This window comes from Tasmannia lanceolata, unplaced genomic scaffold (assembly GCF_043159265.1).
Source record: "Tasmannia lanceolata isolate RefF3 unplaced genomic scaffold, GAP_Taslan_0.1 ptg000054l, whole genome shotgun sequence".
Lineage (NCBI taxonomy): Eukaryota > Viridiplantae > Streptophyta > Magnoliopsida > Canellales > Winteraceae > Tasmannia > Tasmannia lanceolata.
The window spans coordinates 1,342,898-1,355,505 of record NW_027518731.1 but is presented as its reverse complement, the minus strand read 5'-3'; the positions used below and the strand labels follow the sequence as shown (position 1 = coordinate 1,355,505).

The 12,608-nt window shown below is 39.4% G+C and overlaps 1 long non-coding RNA gene across 5 annotated transcripts; it reads right to left on the bottom strand.

The window, feature by feature from the left end:
- Positions 1–1,579: 1,579 nt before the first annotated feature.
- Positions 1,580–10,914, bottom strand: LOC143864728 (uncharacterized). 5 transcript variants are annotated; one of them, XR_013241349.1, is made up of 6 exons: positions 9,326–10,914; positions 9,049–9,108; positions 7,049–7,352; positions 6,850–6,948; positions 2,092–2,162; positions 1,580–1,977 (listed from the first exon to the last, which is right to left on the bottom strand). It is a non-coding gene; the product is annotated as an uncharacterized LOC143864728 (long non-coding RNA). The 5 variants fall into 5 exon arrangements; XR_013241348.1 differs by having other exon boundaries at positions 6,850–7,352; positions 9,326–9,521; positions 9,597–10,913; XR_013241350.1 differs by having other exon boundaries at positions 6,850–7,352; positions 9,326–9,521; positions 9,790–10,913.
- Positions 10,915–12,608: the final 1,694 nt, after the last annotated feature.

Here is a 12,608-nt window from a genome sequence, read left to right as displayed (position 1 = left end):
CACAGATGTGGGGATCGACCTTCCAACCACCTAATTACGTTTAGGGAATCTCCTTCCACTATTAGATTTTCAATTCACTCTCTGCCATCAGTCTGATGCCTTGAAGAATGGCCCTCACTTCTGCCTCAGTGGAATATTTTATACGTATCAGGCTTGAGAAAGCTCACTTTGTGATCAACTTTTTGTCTATTAGAAGGCTTCCTATGCCTGAGCCCTGAAGGCTCCGGGTTTCCAGGCTAGACCCATCAAAGCTAACTTTAACCACCTGTTATCAGGGGCAGTCCACGTAGGGGATGCCGAATGGGAGGAGAAATCAGGGTGGGCTTGAGAGGATAAACGTTCTATTATAATTCTACCCATTAGAGGAGTCCAGTAGATAAGCTTCTTCTTAACACTTATCAAAGTGCGTTTAGCTTACTCTAATAATAGCATTAACCTAATGTGATTGGCCTACACTGATCCATCCATATGCATTAAATTTTAAAGGGAATTGATATAGTCGTCACATTTTTTCACTTGGGACAGCCCACCCTATTGTATTTATGAGTCTATGACTACGCTGTGTTATAATAGAGGGGACTGTCCCAAACGAAAAAAAGGTGTGTAGGAAGAGAGAGAGAGAGAGGGGGGGGGGAGGAAGGACGTCTGGCTGCTGCTGCAGTAAGGTCGACAAATATGGATTTCCAAATAATGTCTCGTAGAAAAGAATTGAAAATCAGACTCTTTTTTCATTGTTGTAGCTGGTTTGGAAATTGAAGGATCTGATCCAACGCAAAATCTCAACTGCAAATGTTTGAAATCCAAATCTAAATCTTGTTGGAAACTCAGGTAAATGCGTTAGATTTTGGATCGGATTTTCTGCAGCCAGTAGTAGGCTAAAATGCCATTGGTTGCTTCTTCTCACAGGAGATCGTGGCGTAGGATTTTGAAAATATACGCCTTGAGTTGGGATATGTTGGCCCAGTTGGAAGCCAGTTTTGGCTGAAGACAATATGGCTCTCTTTATTTTCTTCTTTGTACACATTTCACATCAGCTTCATTATTTAAGAAAAACCATGTTTGTTTTGGATTTTAATAACCAATTGTGGGGCCAAAACTGATTATCTGAGTTAAAATTAAACAGAACTTGAGTAATTTTGAGTCCAATAATCAGTTTTGGCATCACAATCGGTTCTCAAAATCCAAAGCTAACAAAGCTTAAATGCAACTTTGAGTGGAATAATTAGTTATGAAAACCTTCTTTCTTTTCTTTTTTTGAAACAATGTTCTACCTTACTAGTTGGAGCCTGACTGAAAAGGAGTTGGTTGAACCAAGTTCTCAGTTCACTGAGTTTTGCTAATTAGTATCAGCATGGGCATGTGAGATTAAACCCCTTAGTTCAAATTTTGTACATATGATTTCTGATGCCATATCTTACTTGACAAGAAATGAAGATTCAAAATCAAGAGATAGTAGAGCCCTCCACCCAACCATTGCAACTCAGAATGTAAGACATATTTGATATATATATTCACGGGAGTTGATTTTTTAAATCCCTGTAGGATTATGTGCCCCCTTTTAACGTGAGCGTGGGCAGAATGCTTTTCGAAGTCAAATCACATTAAAAGGGGGGTGAAAAAAATCACCCCCTTACCCATGAGAAGTACATAATTGTCTTTACATGTAAAGTAGGAAATCACAAACAACATCAATTTATACCTATGTACCAATGATCAGAAAGTTAAGTAGTTCGCATTCATACCTATCAGAAAGTTGAGTATCAGAATTGTAGGTGGATACCCCTATTTTCCACCTCCCGGGGGCAAGTACCCTTAGAGCAAACGGTCAGAGGGGACAGGTACGCTACAACAGACTCATGGGGATAAGGTCACAGGGGCAGGTACCTGTACAACATCCTTCCCCCGACGGCAAAATAAGGTGCAATAAGGCCCAAACCTATGATCACAGCCGGGGACTGTCAACATCAGCCATGCGGCCTAGCATATAGCCAATGCAATCTTAGTTAGTATGATATAATCTTAATTAGTATGATATAGCACGTGTACTCAAGAAAGAAAAATAGAAGGGACGCATACATAGGAAGTATATACCTCACAAAAAGCGCAACCCCCCAACCCCCATCTAGAGACACATGATGCTAATGAGCACCAATCCAGATCACCTGCAGAGATCAAGAAATGTTAAGGTAGGGTATCCAAGTTCCAGTAACCTTTGAATCTGCAGAAATAATTAATAAAATGAAAAGAACGGACAAACGAAATGGGTGGATATGGTGGGAAAGAGTGGAAATTTCAAATAAGCAGCATGTTAAAATTCTTTCCTTGCTTTCTCCTAAACATTTTGATGCAGGGTAAGTTGGAGGAAGCTAAATGCTCAATAAAATGGATGGCGATGATCCAATTCCACAATTGACAACAAGTTACAATAATTCTATAGTGATGTCTGAAACTTGTAATTGCAGTGAATGCTTCCAAATTCTATAGTGAACTACTCTGCATAATTCCTGTCTCTGATCCTGTCTCTCGAAAGAACTACTCTGCATAATTCCTTTTCAAAATTCGAGCCCTGGAAGATTTCTGAAAAGGACGGGCCCCAATGTTATAACAATTAGGCATAAAATCTTGAAAGGATTCAAAATAACTATCAATTGTCAAAGTGGGTTCCAGCACTGCCACTTCAGTAGGGCTACCCCCCACAATACTCCTCCACCTGTAACCCGCAGGAGAGAAAGAATTTTGAATTTCAAAAACTCCGCCAGGTGTTGGATTTCTAACCTGCGCCTCTTGAGATGACAAATAATCTCTATTGCTAACTTGCGCCATCTCAAAACAACCGCCCGCTTCTGAAACGATCCAACTTCCGCCGGCCACATTTCCCTCCATTAATGCCCCTTCCCCCATTAAAGCCTCTCTTTCTGATTTTTCTTCTTCAGATAAAGAACATACAGAGTCCTCCATAAACCCAAATTTTTCCTTGAAAGCTACCACACCACTGTTTTCAGAAGATTCAAACGTCTCTTCCTCTATTGCCCTGACCCATCTGATAGAACCCCTTAGAGAAACTTGGAAAGATAGTTCCTTCTCCAACTTTACTTCAGCAGAAATTAACATTCTAGCCCTCAAGTAACCGTTTCCCGCTTTACACGAGTCGTCCATCTCCTCCACTTCTCCGATCTTTTCCCCAATCCTCCTGAAGTTTTTCCTCGCACCACGCTTCCGGCGGTACACCTTCAATGAACCACCAGTGACTACTCCCCTCCACCGAGAATTTATCCACCCATAAAGAGATCTTAGAAAATGGAGAATTAGTAGCCTTCTTCCAATTCTCCATAAGCTTGACTCTATTGGCACCCACAGGGAGTGAGATTAAGATTTCCAAATCAGAAATCTTATAAACCACTACTCCCCCAGGGACCCCACTTCTGCACGAAAGCCAAAATTCCATCGCCTGAAGATTTCTGGACCACCCCTCCCTAATCCTCCCCCAAATCCCTAAATCTGCATTGCTGATAGATTGTAATGGGATCACTTCAATATTAAAAGCTACTCCTTCAGAAGTCATCGGAGAAACCCTCTCTTTATTACTTAAGGTTGGCCTTACAGTTCCCGAACCTCCTGAAGTTGGTACTCCCCCCTTCCTAGTTGAGAGGGAAAGATGAAATCCCTGCTCGACCAAACCTTTTTGCACCCCAAACACTCCAATCATTTTTGAAATTTCTAAAACCACATCTACAGCACCTCCAATCCCCAAATCCAGCTCCTCTGCGTCTATTCGTGACCCTATCTACCCTCCTGTCTCTCTTGTTTTTAACAACTTCCCAGTTTCCGGCGGCCAAAGAGTTTCCTCCCACCAAGTTACCACCCAAAATCTTCTCTCACCCTCCCCAGAGGGATCTCATTAGGCCCACTAACAAATCTAGGAGGGTTCCAGGCTCCAGTTCCAGACATATTTCCAGGAAAAACACGCCTATCAGAACCCAACCAACGAATCTACCAAGGACAGAGACTTGAAGGTCTTGGGCCCTAAAAAAACTCAGCAACTGCTTACTCCACAAGATAATCCTTAAAGAATCGAAAATTTGTAAAGGAATTCACATGCTAAACTTCACCACCACCTTTGACTCCAGTTCTGCTTCCTCAACTGATGATTCTGAAGAGGAGCTTGGAGAACCAGAAGTGTATTTGGACTACCTCTTCTGAAGATTCAGATGAGGGGGCGAAGAAGAAGAAATAGAGGTAAATGAAGAAGAAACAGGGGGAGAAGAGGAGGAAGGACAAATAGAAGTAAAAAGAGAAGAAACAGAGGGAGTAGAAGAGGATTAAGAAAGCGATGAGGAGGAAGAGAGCGATGGACAAGAAACCTCTGAATATGAAGATTCCTACCCAGACGAAGAGGATAGCTCAGAGAATATCAAAGGAAAGAGATGGAAATAGAGGTAAATGAAGAAGAAACAGGGGGAGAAGAGGAGTAAGGAGAAATAGAAGTAAAAGGAGAACAAACAGAGGGAGTAGAAGAAGAGGATGAAGAAAGCGATGAGGAAGAGAGCGATGGAAAAGAAACCTCTGAATATGAAGATCCCCTCTCTTATTCTGTCTAGTCATGGAGATGTTCAGTTGTATTCTAATCAAAGCTCAAAACCAAGGATGCATAGCTACCCCGTTTATAAGAGGTGATTGCTCTGTAAATCACCTATTTTTCGCTGACAATGTTATGCTTTTTGCAGTCCCTACTATTGAAGTAGCTCAAGGGATAAAAAGATGTCTTGCAATCTTCAAGATATGCTCGGGTTTAATGACGAGTGCTAATAAAAGTGAAGTTTTCTTTTCGGGAATTCCCACTCTGCAAAAAAACAGATTATGCAATTCTCTTAGTATCAGGGAAGGTGTTTTACCTGTAAAGTACTTGGGTCTGCCGCTGATTACTGCAAGACTTTCGATAGCTGATTGCCAGCCTCTAATTAGCAGGGTGAGAAACAGAATTAACTTGTGGAGTCACAAAAATCTTTCTTGGGCTGGTCGGTTGGAACTCATAAAATCAGTTCTTTCATCTTTTCAAATATATTGGTCGGGTAGTTACAATATTCCTAAAACTGTTCTTAGAGATATTGAAAAGGTATTCAGGGATTTCTTATGGGCGGGCTGCTCTCTTCAGAGAAAATTTCACCCTATAGCATGGGATCAAATCTGCAGACCAAAGGATGAAGGTGGAGTTGGCATAAGAAGAATGAAAGATGTCAATGATGCTTGTCAGCTCAAGATTCTCTGGAGAGTTATTCAAGATAAAAATAACCCATGGGTCCATTGGTTCAAAGACAAATATGCCAGAGGGAGATGCTTTTGGGCAATGCCAATGCCAAGTAATCCGTCATGGGTTGCCAGAAGCATTCTTCAACATCGTCACTATGCTAAAAATCATGTATGTTATGTGGTGGGGAATGGTAGGAACATTGATTTCTGGAAGCACCCTTGGCATCCGGATGGAGAGCTTGTGTCTCAGACTTCGGAGGGTCAGTCCTTCAACCTTCCTAGCAGAGGATCAATTGAAAACATGAAACAAAACGAAGTTTGGGAGAAGATTCTTCATCGGCAACAGTTTCATGATCTGAGACAAATTCTGAAAACTGGTCTTTTTTCTCAAACAAGCCAAATAATTATGCTGTGTGGAAGCATGCTTCTGATGGAAAATTCACTACTCGGAGTGGGTGGAATCAGGTTAGAGTCAAATACCCTAAAGTTATTTGCACTTCCTCAATCTGGTTTTCAGGATTCAATCCGAGACATAGTTTCACTGCGTGGCAAGCTATGCAGAATCGTCTTAGTACAAGACACAGGTTAGTCTTCCTGGGGCAATCAAGAGAAACTACTTGCCCCCTGTGTAATGCTGAAACTGAGAGTGTTAATCACATATTCTTTAATTGCTCGTTCTCATCATGGATTTGGCGATCAGTTTTATGGAGATTCACATATAAGAGGAGACCCTCGAGATGTCTTCTTAAAGAGGAAGAATGGATCAGAAAACATTTCAGGGGGAAGGGTCAATCAGCTGTTGCTATAAGATTGGGATTCAAGGCAGCCATCTATATGATATGGTGTGAAAGGAATCCATGCATTTTCGAAAATAAAAGGCGACACAAGCAGCAGGTGTTATTGGATATCCTCCAAATTATCAGAGAGAAGATACTTTTTCTTAACCTTGAGGACACCCGTACTGACAGGAGTCTTAAAATTGTGGGAGCTTTGGGCTGCCTTGTTTTCATCAGGAGGTAGAGTCGAGGTTCTGCAACTGGAATCCTCCAGATATGTGTGTGTGGGGTGGGTCATTAAGATTAATATTGATGCGGCTTGCAATCAGAATGGTGCTGGAGTGGGAGGAATCCTTCGAAATTTCAATGGCTCTGTTGAAGGTCTGTTCTCGCTGATTAGGCCTATAGAAAAAATTAATGGGCTTGAAATGGAAGCGGTTCTAAATGGAATGCAAGGGAGAAGAATTGCAGGCGTATTTGGATTGAATCCGGTGGCAGATTACTTGTCTAAACCGGAATGCCCTGTAAAAGGGGATGATATCGATGTCTCTTTAATTCCTGCTGAGTTAATGCCTTTTGTTGTAAGTGATAGAGAAGGGACTTCGTACCCTAGATTGTAATGATTTTTTTTTTAATGAATCTGGTAGGGGTCAGCCTATCCCTAATTTACCGACCAAAAAAAAAAAGATTCTACTAAATGTTTAGCATCATGCATCTCGACTTAAATGATCAGCTTCAAGTGAATTCAAATGAATCGCATATATGATTTTTTTCTTCACAGATAGGGAAATGGGAAAAAGAAGCACAAAGCAAGAACTACACTCACTTTGGATTCTGCTAATTGCTTATCCAACAAAGCTTTCTCCTTTTGTAACAGTGAAATTGTGTCATTAGCAAAAGTAAGATCCATCTGGACTGATGTTATCTACAGAATGTCAAGAAACATTTACTGGAATTCATCAAAAACGGGAAAAGGCCAGGCAAAAAATGAATAAGCATGTTAAACTAAAATCTCTTTTTATTACCTTTTGACAGCTCCGAGTGTTACTAGAGGGTCCGGCCCTCGCTATTTTTATCTTTTTATTTCTCCGATGATCCAATTCCACAATTGACAACAAGTTACAATAATTCTATAGTGATGTCTGAAGCTTGTAATTGCAGTGAATGCTTCAAAATTCTATAGTGACGTCTGTAGCTTGTAAGTCACAGTAATTGTTTTTTTTTTCCTTTTTAATGTTTCCGGCAACTATTGCATTCCAGAACAAATCTTTCTCCTCTGGTCTTCCATTGATGATCTTTTCATGAATTCGGAGATGGAATTTGCATTGGCTGATCATGGAGATGATTAGCTATGAAGCAGGAATGTAAATCCTTGCAAATCAAGGAAGAAGAAGAGGAGAGCTTGCTGATCCAAGCTGAGATTCCCTCTTGTTCTTGGCTGAAATTGCCAAGGGAAAATTTTCCCTCCAAATTAAGGACTCTAGACCTAAGAGCCAAACCCCAGATTTCAAATTCTATTTACAAATTGAGGGAAATGGCCTATTTATAGGCTCCCCAATTACAAGAATGACTAAGGTGGCCCCTACCCATGCTAAAATGACATAAAAGTCAAACACAGAGTAAAATAATCAAACTACCCTAATAAAGGAAAATGACATAAAAGCGCATCAAAGACTACCAAAATGACCAATATACCTTACAAATGCAAGAAAACTAACAAGACAAATAACCCTTTACTAATGGAGCAACGTCGGATGCCCGCGGTATAGGGATGCTCTTGCATGTATTAACAAGACAAATGACCACATCTAGAGATACGCTTAACGATATTATGAACTGAAGTCCAACCCACATGTATAGAAGCAACCTTTTTAAAACAACATAGGTAGAATCACAATGTGGTCATTATCCCTTTGAAAACAGAGGCCAAAACCTTAAAAAAAACACTAACAATGCAAATGAAGAAAGCCTTTGTCCCAACAGTATAGTCATATGAATTTTAACAAGCATTGAACATGCATTCCCAACTCAAGTCAATAGAATGCTCTTTGGCTTAATGACACAGCCCGGCAAGAATTTCCCAAACTTCAGTTCCTTATATGAGTAACACAAATACTCTGCATAATTCCTTTCCATAACAGATTGATCTATTCTTTGGTAACAATCAAAACTAAGCATGAGTATCTTTCATTTCAACAACATGCACCGATTGTATTACACATGCAGAAAATGCAATTCCAAAATTAGGACCCAAAATCAAATGCAGACATATTTGTTTCCACGCGCACTCAAGAAGAAAGTATGTCGTGTAGCTTCCACCAAAGTAATTGTAGAGGATGGATTTGGCACTCATACGAAAAGATCCAATGACATTTAAATATTCATGGATCCAAATCGCATATAGCCCATCTCCCGTTCAAGATAATCACACAAGCAGAATAGAGAAAGATATATTTCTTTGAAGCCCTGTTTTGCGCTGAGGATCTCATTAACTCCAAGAAAAGGACCGATTAAAATATTCTAGTAAAAATTCTGGAATTCTAAAGGAAATTCCTATTCCAAATGGTATGGAAACAGTAGCAAAAAATGAGATCTGGAGATTGCTATCACAGGATCCAGATCTGCTACTTGTTGAGCCTTAGATTAATTTTCTACTCAAGCAATTCATGGCTTAAGGGATGAAAACATAGAGGATAAATTTTCTTACTAGTCAGGAAATACTTGAAAAGTACTACAATGGAGATGAAATTCATCATACTTTATATCTAGGTTAATCATAGGTAGAAGGAGAAATGAGAAATATTTGGGCTTTTGAAGACACACCCTTTTGCTGAAAACCTATCCAGTGGATTCCAAATCTACCTAGTGTAATTGAATGTAAACATGACTAAAACACCTTTAAAATGCAGATCTTTCCCATAAAGAGGGCAGAGCATCATTCACTTTTTTAGAAAAGTGGCAACCCTAAAATGAATGAACACAAGGAAATTCATAGCATAAATGAGAATGAAGAATGTAGGTATACCTTCTTCTTTTTTTTCCCATATCACCTGTTCCATCAACATATTCTATCAGCATGATAACCCTGTAAAACACAGGTAGATATAAGAATAAAATCCTTCTCTTTCACGGGCAATTATAAAATGGATAAAGGGCATCTTAAATTGCAAATATTGCCCTCACAAGAAAAGGGCCACTTACAAACAAACCAAGAGTTGTTAAGGGGTGTTAGTAGCACAGTATTTTGGTCACTTTGAGCTAAAATAAGACAAAATTAAGGCGAATAGCAATGGATTCCTCACCCGATTGAAGGCAAACATCTTTCTTATCCTTCTTCTTTTCTTCTTTTCCTCCTTCTCGGCTTCCATTTTGGTAAAGCCATCGTCTGTGCACTGTAAGCCTGAATCTCCATTTTGGGCTGGACCCAAGGCATCCCTCTCAAGCAACCTTGATTTTTGGCTTTTTTATCCTTTGGAATGCAATAAATTGAACGTCCCTCTACGTATAAATTGAATAGGGTTAGTTCGAGTTATCAATGGTCGTGTATAAAAAGTAAAGAAATTTTGAAAATACTTTTCCTTTCGAAACTTTTCCAGAAAATTCCTGCAATCCAACTATTGAATATCTTGCAAAATGTAAGCTTCTTCATAGGGTTAGTTCGAGTTTCTTCATATCTTGCAAATATAAGTTTCTTCCAAGCGTCCTAACTAAGGCAAAATATATATAACAACTAAAGGAAAATGCGCAAGGTCAATGCTAGCACTACCTAATCTCACTAATCGTGCCAAGCCTTCTTATTCCCCAATCCCCATTACAAGATTACAATATTAAAAAATGATCTATGGACCGATTGTGAATCAATCCAAAACAAACATGGCCGACTAAATCCTAACAAGAGACCTTTTCTCCTATCCCTGAACACATCACCAGGAACCCAAAATGACATCTAACTCCATGAAACCGTGAGAATATACCAAAAGAAAATATGAGAAAACTAGAAATGAGGATAATAATTAAGAGAACAAACCAGAGGTGTAAGAAATGAGACAGTTAGCAAAAAAGGCATGCAGGCCCAAAGGAGAGTGAAATAGAAGTTGAGAACTAAGATGATGGGGCAAGTAAGAAGACCCAAGTCAATACAGCAAAATGTACGGTGAAGGACCTTGAACCAAAATCCATGTGCTTCAAAACACTAACATGAACTGAAATCCGAGGACCGCAGTAATCTGTGGGGTACGAAATAAGGGGCACACTGAGAACCCACATTCATTTGCGTTCTATGAACCATTAAATGGAAAGAGAAAACTCAAACATCTGTTGGAAAACCCAAAATCCATAAAAAAAGTTGACAAGAAAGAAATTGGGATCAAGGAATGAAGCTGCAAAGAATCCATAACTAATGGAGAGTAACATGAAACAACAAAGGGATAAAATCTGTTAGAAGTGAAAAGAAATCAGAAAAAGGGAAAAATAACTATAAGAAAAATGAAGCATTGCAATGATTAAGGGAAAAGTTAACAAATGCTAAGATATGACTAAAGAAGAAGAAAAGGGAGAAGTTTCCACTTTGAATGAAGACTCAAGGCTGCAGACCTCCCCTTTTCATACACACAGTCTCTTTCAAACAAACACTAATTAAATAGTGTGTCTTACAGGGAGGCAAGAGCTTTGGTTGGGGCTAAGCAACATGAACTTGGAAGGCTACTGATTAAATACTCAACATAGATCATCCAACTACCAAAAGAGACTTAAAATGACCATAGGTTTCCACACTTCATCTCACTGTTGACGACCAGGCATTCACACACACTAAAGTTACCTAACCTAAAAAAACATTTAAGCCCTTGAAAACCCTCTCTACCCTAACTCTCCAATCGTCAGAGACCTCTTTTATATGCAAAGAAAGAAAACCCTAGTGGGATATCAATCTCAGCCCTTGATTCTTGGATGGCTTTGATGGTTTAGATTAGGCCCTTCATATTTCCTCTCTTTTTCTTTGCGCCCACTTTAATCTCAACCATCCGTTTCAAGCTAGTTCTCATCCGCTAATCCAAAACGAGATGAAAATAACACACAACAGCACAGGACCCAGAATTTGGGGTGCCATTACCGACTTGGGAGGCCCCAAAAATCCTCTCAACTTGGAGATTTTAACCCAAAGTGGACAATTGATAAGTGCACCCAAATTTTGAATAAACTAAAGCTAAAATTAACAAGAGAGTAGAGTTGATTAAGTGCACCAAGATTAGCCTATTTGATTAAACTACATCTAACCGAACATGGGTTCCATTAACTAATTGATAAGGGTTATAATTATTATTATTTTCTCTTTTAAAAAGGAAAGGGAAATCCTAAACAAAATGAGAACGAAACCTTGGAATTTGGGCGGCCCCACTATCAGGGTGCCAATATCAAAATACGGGGGTATTTTTTATTTTTCGAAAAGATGATGAGAGGCCTAAAAATTTGGAAACCTAGGTGTGATTGGGAGTTAGGGGTTTATTTGAGTTGTAAAAAATTTCAAAAAGGTTTTTGTCCGATAAAGTCCGCCCCCCAGTGTAAATTCCTGGCTCCGTCCCTGGTCATGGATTATTTTAATTTTCATGCATGTGGGCTATGATAGAAACAAGATCTTTTAACATGAATTGAACGCTTAAGGCCATGTTTGGCAACCATGAAATTTGTTTCCATGGAATATTAGAAATTTATGGAATTTCTTGATTTCAAATCCTTATATAAAAATCATTTCCATAGGACGATCCCAACCGTCTGATCTACAGGTTTCCATAATATGCAATTCCTCAATAGATGAGGGCTATTGTCATCCTATGAAATGATATTTTCGGGGTACAACCTATTTACATGGTGGCCCATCAAATGGACAGTTTAGATCATCCTATGGTGTAACCCGTGCAGTATTTTCTGGAAAAATATTGGACTAAAAAACACATGTTCATGAATTTCATTTTCAGTAAAAAAAAGAAAAAAAAGGTCCCACAAATGAGGTGAGAAATGCCAAATAACATAATAAATGTGAAAGTCGGTAGGAATTATCATTAGGATTTGCTTCTGTTCCATGAACATCGTCTTCGTCATAAGACTATGCCCCTATTTTCTCCAAATCATCATTACTCTTGTTCTTTCCATGTTCAACTTCTTCGGTTTTTTCTAGACTATCACAGCCCTCTTTCCACCCTTTCTTCTTTCTGCTCTAGGCTCAGAGCCTAACCCCCTTCACACCCGCTCTAGGCTGCTTTATTTGCAAAAAAAAATTCTTAACCCCCTTCACACCCGCTCTAGGCTGCTTTATTTGCAAAAAAAAATTCTTCAACTTTTACAGTTTCCAAAGGGAAATGATATCAACACTCCAATGTTTTGATATCAAGCTCTACTAGCTAGTCTTTTAGTATTTAAAAGGAATTGAGTGTAAATAAATGGACCCACCCCATCAGAACATGACGCGCAAAATTGTGAGCCCCATCATATACATGGGCTGCGTCCGGGAGAGGCAGTGGGACCCGTCCCATCAAGACATGAGCAAAATGATGGGTCCAACTCGACGTATGGCATTGAATTGAGTTAGTG